Here is a 17837-nt window from a genome sequence, read left to right as displayed (position 1 = left end):
GGCATACAATTCTATGAAGTACTCCTCCAACACCTGTCCTGAGATGCTACAACGAAAGTTGCTAACCCCCCCTCGAATTAGGCTCCAGAAATTGGCTGTCTGACGGGAGGACAGTGCTCCGAGCAGTGTTTCTGCATCCAATTGAAAGAGGAGTGCTCAATGTCCTTTTAACCAATTCCTAAAGTCCGCTTTTAATATTTTCCTGATGTTGCCTCTCGATTTTCTCTACTTGTCACAAACTTCTGCATTGTACCCATGTTTCAAGGCTGTAGGACAGTTCAATTGAATATCCAATAAATCCTGGTCAATACGGGCATTAAATCTGTGGGCATACTTACCTGTGCTTCATGGTTTTGCCAGGTAATTGTCAAAGCATCAGAAAGCAAGTCCAACTAAGGTATGTTAATACCCCCTACACCACCATTAAGACATGTATGGCAGCATCAGACTCAACATAAGGGAAGAGGACACAAACACAAAATCTAGAGTAGATCTAGACTGGCCGCTCGACCAAGTATATCTGGGCAGAACATCATCTCCAAGATTACCATTGTGGGGAACAAGATCAAAAGTATCAAAACATTCTGAAAACAATAACCCTCAAGCTCTGGCAAATTGAAAGAAGCACCTTGAAGATCCCAAGCAATCCCACCTGGAATCTAAACACTCAGAATTAAAATTGCCCAAAACTATAAAGCAAACATTGGGTAAAAGGATGTAATCTTCAAATACATTGGTGATTGCTGCAAGAAAATCTGTTATGACGGCTGTTACAGGATTAAAATAATCATTTAAAACAATGAATACTCTGCACGCTTGCATCAAAAGATCAAACCACGTTACTTTACATCCCAGCATGTCAGACCGACCAACACATACATCTGCAGTATTTGAATTAGAAGAGCTACGCCAAGCACAGGGTAAATCATCGTATGGTTGGCCCCTTGCGCCCTTCCTTGCTGGCTCGTGGAAAACCATAAATGGATTGAACAAGGGAACATGCAGCATGAGTGATTCCTATATACAGATAAAAACTGCATGAGACCAAGGTTTCTCGTTTGTGCTCAAATGGGTGAACCCACGCGTGTTCCATGATACCAACCTCACTGGAGAAATTCAGCAAGGATGACTTTGCAATGGATTATGCTGGTGCAATGAATTAATGATGTGGGACCAATCGTAAGTCACCTGGCGATTCTTAGTCAATTAAATAACGTTGTTAGTCATTTGCCCAGCGCCCACTTGAACATTTATCTTTAAAGGTTCACGCAAGTTAGTGCCAATTCCTCCCTCGACACCTAAAGTAGGTATAACAGAACCCTCCTCAGACCAATCATTAGAAAACAAACAACCCATATTACACAAACGTTCTCCCTCAGCCATAACCAAGTTATAGAAAAGTTTTGAATGAAAACCAATTTTCACCATATCAACCTGGCGCAAATCTAGAAGAAAATTCTGGCAATATCTTTAGAGGAGAGTGATTGAAGGCTGGGTATTTGGCCAAAGAGATCCAGGATGTATTATCGATTGAGGGGATTAAGGTCTTTGACCTTAAAATTACAACTTAGGCAAACATAACTTGGTTGGTCACCAAAGGGGACTGGCTGGGAGGCGGACAGTGGCACAGAGGCCACCTCGAGGGCCTCATTTCTTTCGGGGGGGGTGGTATAAAGGTCAAAACTCCCAGAGGACCCCTCAGTGGTCTCTCAGACACTGGCAGCCAACCACTCAACCCAGATCTTAAGACCAAAGACTTCCTTATTGCTTCCATAGTTAAGAAGCTCGAAGGAGCCATATTCCAAGGGATGATTGGCCCCCCGTTAGGCACAAATGAGCACACTATCGGGTCAAGTTTATTAGGAATAATACAGGGAGCTGAAAGGGAAACCAGGGCCTCGTGACTGAATTTACTTATCACCCTAGATGGTAAAGAAAATTCAGGAGCCCCCACCTGGCGTGTCTTGGTGAATACTACATCCGAGGCGTGGGAGTAAGTAAGTTGATAAGGAGGAGATGTTAAGTTCAACCTCATTTACGTCAAGCCTCTTGTGTTTAAGGTAAGCGGTTATCAAAGATTTTTTTAATTTTCTACCACAGGAACTGAGGTGGGAGCATAGCAGATGTTTTAGATCTCGCAAACAAGGACCTCCCCTTCTCACATGCACCATCCACCTTTGAATGATCCTGTGACTGGACAGCTTGATCATCCTCCTCATCCAAGAAAGTTTCAGTCTGGCCCTTCAAAGATCTCACAAATTTGAATGCACCTTTATTATGCCTACAAAAGGCCAGCTTTGATTGAGTGAGAGTCTTAACTTTCTTCCTCCTTCTGTGGCCAGTCACCATTGGCGGTATTAAAACAGCCCCAGTAGGGGGCTCAGAGGGAGACATCCCACTCACACCCTCCAACATTAATTCGGAGGGGATAGGTTCAAGGGCTACAGTAACTGAATTGATAGAGACCGTAGCTAGAAGATTCTGACCACAAATGACCTCAACCTCAACTGAACCTACCATATTGTTATTTTGAATAAAAGTAAAAGGAGAATCATCCTCAGCAGTTTGACTAGCAACAGATACCGCATTCACACCACTCAACCATGCATTTTTTGCCAGTACCCCTGGGGCATTCATTGCCATGATGAATCCCTCTATAAAGTTAATTTTGGCAAGCAGATCTTTCAAGGATGATCGAACCTCTCTAATTTCATACATATTCATAGCCCTGATCCATAGTATCCAAAATCCGATTTATGACAGGAAAGGAAAAATCGTCCAGTATAGACTCTTCCTGAGTCTGTAGATCTTGAACTGTAGTAATGCGCTCATTCGTATTGTCCAAAAATCTTGCCTCCACTACTGGGAATGAAGAAGAAGAGCCTCCAAGCCCTGGTTGGTTAAAAAGAGTGTGAACGTCCGCCGATGGCGAGGATCCATGGTAATTAGTAGGAAACCTGACCGCCTCCAATAGTTGCGATGTAGAAGGGAGAGAAGAGGCTTTGTACAGTTTCACCTCGTTCATACCTCGTGTGCAAGATGGAGAACCGTGCACAGATACAGAGATGGGGCCACCCAAAAAGAGGCAAATTCTTTTTGCGAATTCAGAAGACACTACGGGGGCCAAAATAGACACGTCTGAGATTAAATTAGAACCCATGCACTCTGTCGAGTCGTCATGGTCAGCGTGAGAGAGAACATGCAGCATTGGATGGTGCATGAATAAAAATGGTTTGAAATGGTAAATTTAGCTGGTCCTACTTAATGGGTCCTTCTCCCTGTTTCACTTCCATACATTCCAAGCTACAAGAGGTAGTTTTTCCACTACGTAAGCCTGGCATGAATAGGACGTAACTTGTAGCAAGGACTGAGATCTAGGGATTATGCGTTAGAAGTCCCTTGTTCAAAGACTCTGCGAGGCTTAGATCAATGGTAGGCTGCTGAATCAGGCAAATGTCACAGTTCAATAACCAATCAGAAAGCTCAAGGCATCAAGGCCTGCAGTCGCACTATGTACGGTACTAGTAAGCACAGCCCCACTACTTCAAATGGCCCAAAAGATTAAAGGTGTTGAAGAGATGACTTTTTAAAAAGCAGCAGCCATAATCTGTGTCCAAGCAGGAAACAGAGTCGGGATTGAAGGACACGGGCAGCCGCCAAACACCACACACTCTGACGCACTCCGCTCCCAGTCCCATGGAGTCCATGGGACTACTGAAGCACAGGCACCATTTTTAATGGCGTCAGTGCTTCAGTGATTTATCTGACGGTAGGGGGCCTGAACTACCGGCAGGTCAGGCCTGCCGGTAGTTCACAGCCCCTACTGGCAGACTCCAAGTGAGCCGGTTCGGAAAAGGTGCCGGTTGTCTCGTTACCGCTCTTGTTACCCCACCTTATTTCCCAACCGGCTCACTTATAATGAGGGCTAATATATGTCTATGTGCCTACTTTCGGAAGACGCTACTGCAGATCTGGTTTTATGGTTGGGTATGAATGCGTATATCATACCACTGGAATGCAATGGAGGTGAAGGGGGCGGGACATCAGTATTTCATTTAATTGTGGCTAGCAGGTGACAATCTGATTGCGACCTATGATCTGAAACTATTAGCATCGGAAGTGCACATGGTTATGGGGTGGGAGAAAACTGGCTGCGGTGGTTGCTAATCTAAATATCCACCCATTGACTTGCCATGGCCATACTAGTCGTGTGGCCGTTCCCACCCACTTCCTCCCTCTCCCCATTAAAAAACACACTCCTGGGATCCTGGTGAGATGCCTCTGTGGTGTTAAAGGGACGCCAGTATTATAATCTCCCGAAAAGTCATGGTTTAATTGAAGCTGCAAACCGGATCCTGATGTAACACAAATGTCTTAGCAAAGTGTTCCGCCCGACTTTGATTTATAAGAAATATTTGTGTCATTGAATCTGTTCTTTCCACTGATTTCATATTAAAAAGGAGCATTGGTAAAGCTAACAGTGTTGGCTCTAGCACAGGTATTGGATAGACATTTTCCAGGCACTGCAATAATACCGCCAGGTTCTAACACCCTTTGCCAGTTGTTGCCATTTTATGGCCAGTTACTCCCATTATGGCTAATGCTTATCCTATGCTTAGACATAAGTTAAAACTAGTATTGGTACCAATGCTTGTTTGCTTATGTGTACTAGGCGAGAGGGAGAAACACAATTGGAGTGTGAGAATGACACAGGGGGTCAGGTTTTTTTTAATGTGGCGGGGAGATAGACACATGTGGGAAGTGTGTAGGGAATCAGGGCATCAAGTGTTATTTGGCAACTATTGTGTGTACTTCCCTCCTGAAACAGTCACCCGTGCAGCTTAGGTTGTTACAAACAAAGCTGTGTGTTTGATTTTAGGGTTACGAGGAAAAACATAGAAAGCTCAATCTGCCCTATCATTGTCTTTTAAGTCACTCTGTAACCTTCTGCAGAATGCACCCCATTTGCTGGCAGACATCCATCTAAATCGTATAAGTACGGTAGTAAAGCAGAGCTGCCTTACAATTATAAACTAAGACGAGATTTGCAGCCTCAGCCTACCAGCACTATCTGAATAGAGATGAGCATCACTGCACAGCTGTTATAGTAGCTTTGGTCTCTGCTTTCAATTTGAGTTGCCTTATTGGAGTTTTCCTGTGATTCTTAAATGACTTAATTCTATGTTTTGATGTGTTGATAAATTGCTCTGAGAAATGTTAGATGAATTTGAGTATTGAGTATTTGAAGTCAAATTGAACTGAATTGAATTGTGTTACATCCTACTCAATTTTATTTTATGCTGTATTGTATTTTAGTTTATCTTCATCTATCGTATTTGTTGTTTATATGTTGTACATGTTGTGTAATGTCCAAATTAAGGATTGTATCACAATAAAATGATTATTATAATAAAGTGTGATAAAACCCCAGGAATAAGAAACCAAGTTGAAAGTTAAGTCGTGACATGAAGAGCTAAACATAACAAAGGTGAAGTTGAGGCTTTTATAAATGGTAGACATAACAACAAAACATAAAAAGCAAATAGAAGACTAACAAATGAACCAATGCAAATGCAAACACCAAAGTAGGTTTTAAAGAAAAAATGTCCAACACGAGTTTACAAAAATAACCAAAATGTACTGTCATGCGAAAAGGAAAATTATAATGGAGAAACTCCTACTTCAGCAATGTGCTATGCAACTGCAAACTCCATCAATAGCTGTTCCGTGAGGCTTCCGTGTAGTGCGTTTGACTTTATTGCAGCAGCTGCGTTTAATGAATTTGCTCAAGAACTTGTTTTTCAAATATTATTTTAAGTAATGTGCCGTGCTCAGTCTGCAACTGTAATTAGTTAAGTCCAAATGGCGACCTTATTTTCAGAAAACTCAATTTCACTCCTTTTTTTGCCTAAGTTATTTTCCAGTCTACCATCAAGCAAGAGAGGGCGGTGGGGCTCTTCTGCGAGCACAAGCAGGCACGGGGGGAGCTCCTTCCCTGGTCTGCTTGTGTCCTGCAGTGTAGGACATGAGCGATCCGAAAAGACAGGCGGCGCTTTGACGAAACGCTGCCCGCTTGGACCAAAGTGAAGGTCAGGATGCCTCCATTATTACAGAACGTGTCAATGGGCTGGAATGGCATGTATCTTTTTTTCAGGAGGCAGCCCACTTTTAAAGAGGGTGAAACTCAATGATAGTTTAAGAAGGAGCAGCCGCAGTGGCGACTGTTTGCACAATTAATCCCTTTGACAGTGCCCTCTAGGAAATGTTGCAAAAAAGGCCATTGTCAAAGCATTCAAACAGGCCAGCATATAACGGATGGCCATTGCCGAGGGCCCGAGGGCCTCATTCATCAAACAGCGAATCTCATTGCCTTTGCATACATCATTAGGTGGAGCAAAGCAAAACTCCTTCTCTTTTCCAGCATCATCAAATAAGGCCCTGGAAAACATCTGAGTTATTTGCCCACGTAATAAACCATGTTAACCATTTGGGAAGCCAATGACCTCCAGCGGGGGGTGCCCTTGTGCACGCTAAATAATGTCCAGAGTTGTTTGTTTAGGTTAAACGTGCACTCAATTATGGCCAAAGAGCCCGAGGCGAGTTCACAAACATGTTTCCAAACATAAGTGCGTCTAACCCCTGGAACACAATAATAATGTGTACGTTTGCAAATGAATGGTAAGTCACAAAAATTAAACCCGCATTGTCGAGGACTAATGTGTGAGATCTGTACTGCACTTCTGAATGCATTTACTACGCGCAGGTACTGTTCTCTCAGAGTTGAATATAACTCAGTGGGGTTGTTGCAGATGATTAGGCGTTCACAAACATCTGACCGCGCAGTCAGGAGTGAGTGCCTTCACTTTGTGGACAGCAACCTTTTCAAGTGTCCTTTACGCATTTGATGGGCCGTGTTTTTGTGAGTGCAATATCTAGTCGGAATGTGCGATAGGTAGGACTGCTTTGAGTGTGGTGTAAATCACGGGTGTTAATAGTCACGTTTGAGAATCGCCTTCTCGGAGAGCAAGGGCGTGAAGATGGAAGGTATGAAGTGAGGCAGAGATTGTGTTAGAGTCTGCTCTGGACTCATGCACTCTTTGGGAAGTATTGTTTTGCAGTACTTCCTGGGTTAACTTGGTACCATATCGTTCCAAGGGGTATCATTCTTGAGTACCAGAATGCGTGTTTTTCTCTTACTTGTATTTGGCTAGCATTAAATCATAACTTTACTGAAAAGGAAAGAACCAGAATACAGGCCTTCTCTGTCTACCATCCAAGACTCTGGAACCTCCTCCCCGTCAAAGTCAGACTTGCCCCATCACTTCCACAGTTCAGGAAACAGTTTAAGACCTTCCTCTTCAAGGAATGACTCCTACTTAACACCTATGTCCCCACCCTACCCGAGTCTCAGAGATCTGCTGCCTGCTGTCTTCCTCCATGCAGCCATAGCCCACCCTCCCCTGTTAGCTCCCGCTCCTTTTTACTCTGCTTCCCTCACTGTGTTCTTCTCCCTATGATTGTAAAGCACAAAGTGGTTTCCCAAAGCTATGTCCACGCTCAATAAATAACCTAACAACAGAGACGTTGCTAGGGGCGCTCTGGGGGAAATAACCCGGGGTCTTTGGGTTGTAGCGCCAGATAGATACTCAGGGGCTACAACCAAAAGGCTAGCTAGCCCTGAATTTCGACAATTTCAACATTAGCATAGCCCTGGATCTTTTCCAGTCCTAGAAACACTCCTGTCTAATAATAATGCATTCATTGTGACTTTTGCATCCTGTCCTGAACAATGCACCACTCAATCTGGGAATGAGCTCAGAAGAAGGCGCCTCATACAACGGGTGCAATCAATGGCAGGAGGGGCCAGCTTTACCTTCCTCTCTCCCAAACATTGGAACGCCCTGCCCACAACCCTTCAAATGAGACATCTCACATAGCATTCTGCAAATCTCTCAAAACTGAGCTGTTCAAATAGCTCACCTGGCACTTTCTGCCCACTCACTCATTCATCCCGCAGAAGGTCCCTTGCCTTGTCCAGCTTTCTGTTATTACTTGAACCATTTTGCCTGTATCTCTTCACACTTTCTGTTTCTTTGTTAATGTAACTTTCACCTGTGTGGTATCTGGCTCAATGTAACTAAGAACCACAGACAGGTGCTCATGTCTTTTCTTTGTAACCAAGTAAGCACTGCTGTAACTGCGCCACAATGCCCCAGGGCCGCCTTGAACGCTTTATAAATGTTAAAAAGAAAAATTTAAAAAAATCGCACTGCCCAAGACAGAATGCAAATTTGTTTAGCAAATCTTGCCGTCAGACCTTTGTTGTGCCCTCTCACCTCAGTTTTCAAACTGAAAGTACTTCAGAACTTTATAGGCCATGCAAGCACCTTGTGTTTCACAATGAAGACAATGCAGACCATAACGACCAACACAGTTTGCAGCTACCTGCGTTTCTTTACCCCCCACGTCTTTGGCACTTCCGCCCATCGCCTACCCATACTTGCGTGATCTGAATGGCACAGGGCCTAGTAAGAGCGTTGTTTTGTACTCCCTCTGTTTCCTCCCTTGTCTTTTCATGCCTAGAAACACTTGTGTGCAGGTGTGTTATACATGCCATATCATATCATATGCTCTAACATATGTTGTGCTATGTTTCACTGTGTTCTGTTATGTTTTGTCACAATGTGCTATGTTTGATTATGTTATGTTTTGGTATGTTATTTTACATTATGCTTTGCTGTGGTATGTTATTTTGTGCTATGCTGAGTCTGTAATGTAATGGTACACTATACTATGCTATGCCATTATATGCTATGTTATGCCATGATATATGATTGTATGTATTTGAGTTTTGTATCAAAGGCTGAATGTCCTAAAAGATTGAGCTAGGTATCAAAGAAAGTGGGGAAATGCAACACTGTGTAGTATTCAATGTGAGGGAAAGTTAACATTGAATGACTGATTTAAATTTGCATCTGAAAAAAAAAGGTTTGCTGTAGAGTTTGGGGAAAGATATTCAAATTCTGAGACCACATTTACTGCCCAAGTGTGCCTGTGAATATTTTTAATTTTATCTTAATTTACTAATACAAAGGATCTGGCATCAGATGTAAGAGTCTTGTTGAAATATGTTCATGAACTATATCTTAAACATTCTTGATCCCAGTGGCGCCAGTTGAATTTTCTATAGTGGGGGACATAAATACTTTAATGTTAGTGCAAGCAAGCTAGTGTAGTGTGCAAGCCCGAACCCAACCACCAGTATGGGCCAATTAAATAGTCTTGTAAATTGTTCCAGTTTTACAAACATGATTTTTTGTTTATATATAGGACAACATTGCAATTAGAAGAAATATTTTGGGAGGAAGTTCATTTTAATATAGTTTACTCTTCCGATTGTAAAAGTTGGAATAAATCTCTTTTATTTTAGTCTTTTTTCTATGCTCTTGACTATACTTTGTCACTCGTTACCAGTAGTTCATAACTTTTCATACAATTGATTCTTCAAAAATGGAATCTTCTTGTTAATGATATTTTGGGGATTAGCTTGGTAATTCAATGTAGAGTTATTTTCCTTCATTGTATTCTGGTAATATCCAGTGATCTCACCAAATCTAGAGCAAGGTCTAATAATATGTCTGCTACTTAATCGAAATTTGAAGTAACAATCATCTACTTGATACTGCTGGGGGAATCTGGCGATTGCTGGAGTGACTGCAGGATACTTTTTGTTGATGAAATTTACAAAATTGAAGCATCGTGCACTTCGAGTCTGCTGCCTTCTGATAGCTCAAAGAAGCGTGAGTAAACTGACGATATGGCCTCCAAAACGGGGGGAGGGGAGCAGAGGGAGTCGAACCTGCTTAGCTGTGGGGGCATTAGTAAATGTGCTATCGCAGTGTGGTGGGCAAGAGCTAGTTGGCGCTGAATAGGTTGAACATTCAGATTAACCCATGTTCGTGATTGATTTTAATATCCTTAGGGCCTCAGTGGTGGGCATTTTTTGGGGGTGGGGGGATCCTAGCACATTAACTGCTACTGTTTAGGGGAAGCAGAAGATTAAACAATACCTACTGAACCAAAGTGGGATGTTGTGGGAGCTGGGAAATTAGTCTAGTGGATGTGCTGTTATTTAGTGTTCAGGTTTCTGCAACCTAATGGGTGTCATCCAACTAATTACCCCCTGCTGTCTGCACTGGAGTGGATGGAACGCATGGAGTGGATGGAGTAGATGAAACAGAGAAAGTAGACGAAACAGATGGAACGTATGGGGCAGATGAAATTAAGTGGATAGAGTGACGGAGTGGATCGAATTGGATGAGTTTAATGGAACTGGATTCAGATGGAACTGAACGATTGGAGGGAAATAGGTGGTACTGGATGGAACTGGATGAAACTAACGGAATGGATGGAGTGGATTCAAAGACCTAATGGATGGAATGAATAGAATCAGATACATTGATGAAACTGGACAAAGTGGATAGCGCTGGACGGAGTGGGTGGACCTGGAAAGAGGATGGAATTGTTGCCATATATCTGTACCCCCTATATAGGCTATAGCTGTATCCCCATATATATCTGCATCCCCTTATATACCTGTTTAGACCCCTTATATACCTGTATATATATATACATATATCTGTACCCCCTATATATGCTACATATATGTATCCCTGTATATATCTGTATCCCCTTATATATCTGTATAGACTCCTGCCACTAGTTATCCGTATGTTGCTATGCCAAAGCACGTCTTGTGTCAACATTTGCTGCGCTTCAGCTAATGATGTGTCGCCATGGAAATGGCAGGACGCCTCTTTCCTCAATAAGTATAAACAGACCGTTTCACAACACACAGCAGCAGATTTTCGATTCCATTCCCCTCTCTGTGTTACTTTGAGTATTCTGTGACTCGTTTCTGTTCTCTGGTCAGCTACCTTCATTGCTTGTAGCCCGTGTGAACAGATCCCAGTACCACCACTATAAATTATTTTAGTTTTTTAACACACAATGGCTACAATAATGCCCTACATGTATGAGCCCGAGCATACCGAGGAGGAACTACTAGAAAGGGAAACACGCGAAAACGATGGGTCTTCGGACGGCAGTTAGGAGGACGATTCAACAGCTGAAGAGCCTGGACCTAGTCACATGGACAGTGTTTCCACCTGGTGCACATGCAATCTGTGCGAGCTAATGCCAACCGAGGACGAGAACTGCTGCTGCTGTGAAAACTCGGGATGCGTGGCCTACATTTCGGAAGGCGGGCCACGACCGCAATGCATCACCGAGCTGCCAGACTTCAGGGCAGCCTGCCTCACACGGTCCGTGTTGAGGATAATGATGGTACTTATGCACCAACTTCGCGCAACTGTTCGTCCTCGTAATCCGAGTAACGAGTAAGTATACTCTGCTTGTCATGCCACTCCTATTTCATGGTCTTCTACTATATCCAAAATTATTACATATACATATCATTGTAACGCATGAAAGTCGTTCAATAGTCAGACCCTCCAGCTTATAGCGATTTTGCGATCCCGCAAAATGCTGCGAAAACGGCCGTTTTGCACAAAATGCCGCAAAAACTGACGTTTTGTGCAAAAACAGCATTTAAAAAAAACACATTTTTAAACTTTTTTTTAAAGTAATCTGCAAAAATTACTGTTTAAAAAAAAATAATACTCAGGGTGCCAGGTTCTCAACTTTTTTTTTTTTACACATGAAATGAAATGCGCTAACACATCTCATCGCTTGCGCCCCAAAAAAGTGCAGCCCAATCCACAAGGAACACATGAATGGGCACATTTTATATGCGTGCCCATTCAGATCGCCTTTTTCACCCCCTTGATCTAATAAAGTGGCATTGCTGTCAATTTAAAAGCGCATCCCTCATTTCCAAGCAAGATGCACTTTCAAATGTGCAGAAATTGTAGGCGATCCTACGCGCACGGGATGTGGGGCTGCCACTGCATGACAGGGTCTTTCCTGACCCTGTCATGCATTTCTTTTAAGGTATGAACTGCTGCTGTGTCGCTTTCATTTCTGTTCCTCAAACAGGATAAAAATGCATTTTTTGGGTCGCATTTTACAGCGGCAGGCACCTGGAGGGCCTGTCCATGTGAAAGGCGCTGGGAGCTTGCAAACCACTGTCGGGAGAGCGATTCTATTCAAAGTACTGCCCATTTTGATGACAAAAATCTATCTAATGTTACAATTTGATCTATTTCGTCCAGTACTATTCAATTTTTATAAATACTGAACATGTGTTTCCGGGTGTCACCCGCTCCCCATGTTCAGTATTTTTGGTCTAGGGTGGTTGCAGAAGTGTTTTGCCCTTTTTCCTCAAAATTGGAGGCGGGGACAGAAAAAAAAGAAAATAACGAAAAAGGGAACCTGCGGAGTCGGATCCGACCCACGTTAGAGGGACGGATCTGGCACCGCAGGGTTGCAGGGGAAGCGGCAGCGACCAAGCAGTTAAGTAGGGGAGGGGTTGGGGTGGTGGTGAAAGGTACATTTTGGGTTGTTTGGCTGAAGTGCAAATCAATTTGCAGCGAAATTGACTACGGTCAATTCCAATGCAAATAATTACACTTCGGTCAAACAACCCAGAACACCATTCAAGGCAGCTGGCCAGCGCTCAATTTGCGCTACAGCTCAAGCCTGTGGAAATGCGCCGGTCACCTTTGAGAATAAGGTGACCTGCTCATTTCCAAAAATGGGTTGTCTAAAAATAGCATATCCTCTGTTCTTTTTTTAAATGCCCCATTATTTGAGGAACTGGGTCAAAATATACATTTAAAAAAAAAAAAATGGTTACACTATGAGAGAGAGGGAGAGTGATGAGTGAGATGTGAAGTGATAGGCAAGAAAGAAGAGGGAGAGCAGTGGGTCAGAGGAGGAAGCGCTGTACAAGAGAGCAGAAGAAGCAGTGAGGCGGTGGGCCAGAAAGCTGAGAGCGAGCAGAGGTACAGAAAGTAGAGGGAGCGTGTGGTCAGTGAGCCAGAAAGCAGAGAGGAAGCGGTTGGCCAGAAAGAGGCAGTGAGCTGCAGATTGGGAAAAAGGATGAGGGAAGAGTGTGATAGAATGGGAGAATGGATGCAAGATGCAGAAGCAGCACAAAAGAATGAAGGACTGTTTATTGCGGGAGGAATTGTAGAGTGTAAAGGTGTGAGTTCGGAGTATGATTTGGAGTGTGGCAGGGGCTGGCAGTGCAAATTGTGACTTGACAGTGTGACATAGCACGTGAGTATTTGTATGACAGAGTGAGAACTTAAGGAATGTAAGTTGTGATGGAGAGTTGGTGAGATGTGTGTTGGTGAGAGAGGTGTGTGGGTTTTTGGGGGATTGGAGAACATAGAAGGGGAATATTTTCAGCATTACTATTGATAATGATCAATTTAGTTAATACTATTAAATAGGCATGAACATTAAACCACAAATATAGCCAAATCAAACACTGTTCTGCCAAGCCAGAGACATCTGGGACTCTTCCTATTAAATTAATACAAAAGATACATAATAATGATACCCTGGCTCTCTTGTAGCTTTGCACTCTGCCTATTTCCTGCAATGTGGCAATCTTACACCCTCCAGTTAATACAAAATGTCCCACAAAAATGCCGCAATAAATAAAGGTTTGTGCCGCAAAATTTGCCATTTCATGCCGCAAAATTTGCCATTTCATGCCGCAAAATCCTGGAAGGTCTGAATAGTGTGCAGGTTCTAGATATCATTTGTCCAAGCAGAATGCCATTAGTTACAAGAATTGTCATTGACAACAAACATTTATTAAACTTATCTTGGTCATTTAAAAACAGTTTGTTTCATTCCTTTTCAAAGGTGGTACAGGCTGTTGGCCTATCGTTCCTTTACATGGTGGCTTCACGTGAGGATTGGACACCGCGTTCGAAGAGTAATACCCGCCTGTGCCGTTCGTGCCTTAAGAGAAACGTTCCCGAGTGACAGCGGTCAGTACAGGGGATTTTCTCTCACTGTGCTGCAACCTGACCTGTACAATGTGTAAAGTTTTGTATTTTTGTGTCATCAAAATAAGATACAAAATAAAACACCGTATATATTTTAACAACGGTTGTTTTCGATTTTTTAAATGAATCAAGTGTGTCTCCATTCAAGGATGGACGTCAGACATCTGTGCTCCGAATGGGTGAAGGTCAGGTCGCTGTGAAGCAGGGTGGTCACTATCTAAGCTAACATAATATATTCTCAATAATGCATGCAGGTATTGAGGACAAGTTTGTGGAGATGAACGAGCTATGTGCTTAGTTCAGGCTGGTTCACATGCAAGACAGTGATCGAAGAGGAAGAGTGATGTGTTACATTTATTAGCTGTAGCAAATACCTCTGGAGTTTTCCAGTCAGAGTGGGAACGAAGGTGGGGGCCATGTGCTGTGCGCAGTGAGGCCTGGTCACCAAGATGGATTGGAAAGGGGGTACAAAAATGGATGCCCCGTGTCCTGCTCAGTGGTCCCATCTACGCGAATGTCAACCAAAGTTAACATCACATAAGGGCAAGGGGCGAACCCACTACTGGAGGCACTTGGTCCGAGTTTCTACTGAGAAGTAAAGGATGAGAGGGGCCTGATGGCCCCTCGCTCCCACACCCTTGCCTGCATGCCCACCGGCCCATCCATCCCACCCCCTCTATCAAAGGCGGTTCGCACCCGGGGATGAGCGCTGGCATGGGGGGCTGTCACGGGCGCAAACGGCCAAGGTGCCAAACAGCATGTACACTTCAAAAGGCATCCCACGCCCAGGAGCCATCGCTCACATGGCATCCTCAGACCCTGTGTCTCCAGGCAGGCCTCCCCTGAGGCAGGCCGCCCCCCTACAATCCACATAAGTGTGTCTCCATTCAGCAGTCTTCCTGTGCCTTATCTGCACGTCCCAGGCCCATCCATCCCACCCCCCTCTATCAAAGGCGGTTCACACCCAGGGATGAGCGCTGGCATGGGGGGCTGTCACGGGCGCAAACGGCCAAGGTGCCAAACAGCATGTATGCTTCAAAAGGCATCCCACGCCCAGGGGCCATCGCTCACATGGCCTCCTCAGACCCCGTGTCTCTAGGCAGGCCTCCCCTGAGGCAGGCTGCCCCCCTGCAAACCACATAATACCACGACAGACACACGTCATTCATTCACAAACACACCCCTGTTTCTAATACTTTATAAACCACTTGATATGTCTCATGAGAACATCTTTGTGCTTTGCAAGTCAACTCCTGAACCTTCTACCTGAGAAGCACTGAGATCTATGCTAATCTGCTTGTCGTCGTGCTATCTGTGACCGCTTCGAGCAAACTCGTCAGTGTGCTACCTGTGGCCATCTACCTGTTCTCCTGCAACATACTGCCCGGCCTGCTGAATCCAACTGTTTGTTGGTCAAGGTAAGGCCATGTATCCTAGTCATATTTCGGTCATTTTTACATTTCTATCTATTTGCGATTACAGTACCCAATAGAGCTATGGTCATTGGTCTCATTGCTATTGACTTGAGTTTCAATTGTTATGCTATCAACAGATCTATTTATTTTCATCTGTGTCAATCGTCATCGAATTGCATCCTTCGGGGGTCCAGTCTGTAATGTAAGCATGTTTCCTTTTCGTGCAAGACAGAACATCCAAGGGACGAGTCACATGTTCAGAGTTAAGTCACATAATTTAAAAAATGTCTGTAACGTATGCAAATACTAAGCCGCACATGATGAACTGGTATAGTTCCGCCGACCAACACAAACCTTGCATTGAGCATGGTATGGTTCATTTACTTTTTTATGACATTTTTATTCATCATGGTTTTATAATAATCTTGATATTTACTTTTCAGAATTTTCAACAATGCCTGCCTGTTCGATTAGCGGTTACCCTTCGAAGACCCATGCTAAATCTGAAGGCACTACAATGCATGTATTCCCGAAAACTGTTGATCGAATAAGAGAATGGGTCAGACATTGCAGATATCCACTGGATGAGCTGGAAAGTAGAGTCCAACAAGTCTTAGAGGACAAGTGGGGTGATCGATACCGCAACAAAGAAGAATAAATGGCAAACGACACGAAAATTTCTCGCAAACGCTATTCCAACTCTATTCGTCCACATTCCGCCACTGGTGAGTCAAGTGTCCGGATTTAGCTTTAAGCCTTGCGGTAGTGTGTTGGTAGCCGAATGGATTAATTGATATTTTAGGTGTTGTATCCCTTGTAATACTCCCTTGTAATACTTTTGATATTGATATGAGTGTATAGCTTTTTGAATAATGACATTTATCAATAAATTATTTTTCGATTTTATAACCCCCAAAGGAAATCTATTTATGAGCATAGGGAACTGTACTATATTGCGCATTTTCAATAGCATTATTCTCAAGTATTCTGTCGGTTAACATGGCAATTTTTTAATATTTGCATTTCATCATCAAACAATAATTTACCTTTACAACTGCTTGACTATCCACTGAATCTGAAGCAAGAACATTCTACATCCGTGACGTGCCCGCAGTTATCAACCACTTCTAGCGCGTATCAGGTAATCATACTTGGCTATTCCACTACAGACTTGTTTTATGCATGTCAAGTAATCGTTTGTATGTATCGTGATTATTTTACCAATTGTTTGGTTAGTGCTTCCCAATTGATATACACCTTAGTTGTCGTCCCATGGTGTTTGTTTTCAGTTATAATTAGTGTTATCCATACTAATGCAAGTACTGTCTTTCAGGGAGATGCTGAAGCGTCCACCACATAGACAACAGCCCTAGATGTTCTTCAGCAGCACGAGGTATGGATACTGACAGCTCCATCGACCGTGATCATCAGGACTGGAACACTTGTCATTTGATTGTTCTACACCATGTTTCATTCCTGGTTTGCCATTGATATGTACCTGTGCGGTCGACCCCAAGTGTGTGTTGTGTTTTCAATATTGTAATCGTTACAAATGCAAATACTATGTTTCAGGCAGTTGTTGAAGCGTCAACCCACGCACTTGATGCAGAGCCTGACATTCAAGTAATTCCAGGGAAAGCGGGACCATGCGGATACGAATCGGCGCAACAGCTTTCGGAAGTGCACACCACATTTACAACATCCATAGATATTCTTCAGCACCACTAGGTATAGATACTGACAGCTCCATCGAGCATGATCATATAACGTGATTCCATTTGCTATACTTTCTTCCCTATTAACGCAAGTACTGTGTTTCAGGGAGACGATGGAGCTTCCACTACAATCACAAGATCCCATTTAGATGATGCAGATGTAAAGAAATCGGAGAAATAAGTCGATTAAATCTGATCATATTTAAATATTCCTTGATTCTTTTAGACAATGCAACATTTGTGGTTATCTCTTTATATGTACCTGTGCCGTCGACCCCAAGTGTGTGTTATGTTTACAATATTGAAAACCATACTAACGCAAGTACTGTGTTTCAGGGAGTTGCTGATGCCGCCTCTTCAATACAATCCTTTGTGGCAGTCCATGCAGAGCCAGAGGTATGGATACTGACAGCTCCATCGAACTAGGTCATCAGAGCTCGAATACTTGTCGTTTGATTGTTCCACGCAATGTTTAAATCGTGTTTCGCTATTGAGATGTACCTGTGTGTTCGTCCTCACGTGTGTTTTATGCTAACAATATTTTGATACACAGTAATGAAAATACTATGTTTCAAGGAGTCGATGGAGCCTCATTCTGTGCTGTCTATGCGGATACAGAAAATATAGTCATTGCAGCGCAAGAGGAAGGGGAGACATGCGGATACGAATCGGAGCAACAGCGTGCAGATGTTGAAGGTCGAGTCAAAAAAGTTGCAAAGAAA

This window comes from Ambystoma mexicanum, chromosome 3p (assembly GCF_040938575.1).
Source record: "Ambystoma mexicanum isolate Mex_15411 chromosome 3p, UKY_AmexF1_1, whole genome shotgun sequence".
NCBI classification, from domain to species: Eukaryota; Metazoa; Chordata; class Amphibia; order Caudata; family Ambystomatidae; genus Ambystoma; species Ambystoma mexicanum.
The sequence above is the reverse complement of the archived record's forward strand: the minus strand, read 5'-3'. Positions refer to the sequence as shown.